At 36.1% G+C, this 1,831-nt stretch overlaps 1 non-coding gene across 1 annotated transcript; it reads left to right on the forward strand.

Annotated features, from left to right (window-relative positions):
- Positions 1-1,398: 1,398 nt before the first annotated feature.
- LOC119050098 (small nucleolar RNA SNORA51) lies at positions 1,399-1,535 on the forward strand. The gene has a single exon (XR_005082679.2). It is a non-coding gene; the product is annotated as a small nucleolar RNA SNORA51 (small nucleolar RNA).
- Positions 1,536-1,831: the final 296 nt, after the last annotated feature.

The following is a 1,831-nucleotide window of genomic DNA, read 5'->3' on the forward strand; positions in this document are numbered from 1 at the left end:
CACTGTATATTCATCGGCACTTACTATGCATGAGATATTATTCAAAGGTCTTGTGGTTATGAAACTTACTTTATGGAATTTACATTCTAGAATATGCCAGGTTAACAAATGGTGCCCTGAAAAAGCTATTTCAGTAATGACTTGTATCAGAATTTCCCCCCTTGTAAACATAAAGAGAGTAAACAATGGCATGGTCCCCCCCAGCTGCCTTTGGTGGCTGCTCTTTTATTTGCATGCTACTTGACTCATTTTCTCAGTAGTGAAAATTGAGATACCAAGCAAATACTTCTTTATATGCTTATTGTAGTTTAAGCAGAAACTGTAAGTTTGTTATGTACACCTGTTCATAGACTACACTATTTGATTAAATTTCTCAATGAATTTTATGGGCTATACGAAGACTGAGTGATGAAGACCGAATTCATTAACTCACAAAATAGGGTGAGACCTGCTATATGTTAGAAATTGTGTGTCAATGTCATCACTCATAGTTAGTAAAGATAATTAAATATTTATGTAAAGCACAATACACCAAATTCTTGTATACATGGAAAACATGATTCAATAGCTTCTTCATTTGTTCATTTCTTATCTTTTCCTGTATTTTATTTTTATTTCATTTCTTTTTATTTTTTCCTCAATTTCTTAATTATTTTTAACTACTATAAATAACAGATGGCTTTGTTTTGTAATATTTAAGGGGGGGTTTTGATGGTGAGACATAACCCATTGACACTGGGCAGATTCCTACTTACAGCTTTCAAAGAGAGCAGGCTGTTGAGTGGAGACACAGGGGTTACAGTAAAAACAAACAAACAAACAAACAAACAAACAAAATTCTGTTGCTAAAGCCACTCAGTATGTGGTATTCTGTAACGGCAGCCCCAGCTGAGTAACACAGGTGATCTAAGAGAGCTCTTAGAATGTTGATGCCTCAGGTGAGTCCAAAAGGATGAATTGGAATTAGCCCAGTGAAAGAAAGGAATTATCGTTGAAAGAAAGAAAATATACAAAAGACCACAGGCACATGAAAAGATGCTCAACATCACAACTCATTAAGAGAATGAAAATTAAAATTAAAATGACAATGACATATGACTTTACACCTGTTAGAATTACCATCATTGAAAAGGCAAGCGACAGCTAAGACTGGCGTGAATGTGGAGAAAAGGGAACCCTGGCACACTCTGCGTGGGATTGTAGCTTGGTACAGCTGCTATGAAAAACAGTACAGGGTTTCCTCATAAAATTAAAAAATAAAACTACCATATAATATAGCAATTCCACTTCTGGAAATATATCCAAAGGAAATGAAAACACTAACTTGAAAAGATATCTGTGCCCCCATGTTTATGGTTGCATTACTTACAATAGCCAGTATATAAAAACAACCTACGTGGCCTCCCAGTACTTACCACAGGCTGTGTTCTTGCACTGCCTGTACAGAAAAAGGAGGCAGAGTGAACACATGCCCTCCCTGCTGCCCCCAAAAAACAGAAAAAGAAAGAAAAAAAACCCTATATGTCCAGACATATACAGATGGATAAAGAAGCTGTGGTACATATATACAATGGAATATAGTTCAGCTATTGAAAAAATAAACAAGGAAACCCTACATTCCCCACAATATGTATGGATCTTGAAGGCATCATGTTAAGTGAAACATGCCAGACAAAGAAAGACACAAAGGGTATGTATGACCTCACTTTAATGTAGAACCTAAAAACAAGCAAACAAAGAAAACCCCAAACTAATGTAAAAAAATCAGACTTGTGTAGCAGAGGCAGAGGGTAAGAGAAGGATGGAATTGGAGGAAGGAGAACAAAAGGCA

Source organism: Artibeus jamaicensis, unplaced genomic scaffold (assembly GCF_021234435.1).
Source record: "Artibeus jamaicensis isolate MK-2021 breed Jamaican fruit bat unplaced genomic scaffold, CSHL_Jam_final contig_585, whole genome shotgun sequence".
Classification (NCBI taxonomy): Eukaryota; Metazoa; Chordata; class Mammalia; order Chiroptera; family Phyllostomidae; genus Artibeus; species Artibeus jamaicensis.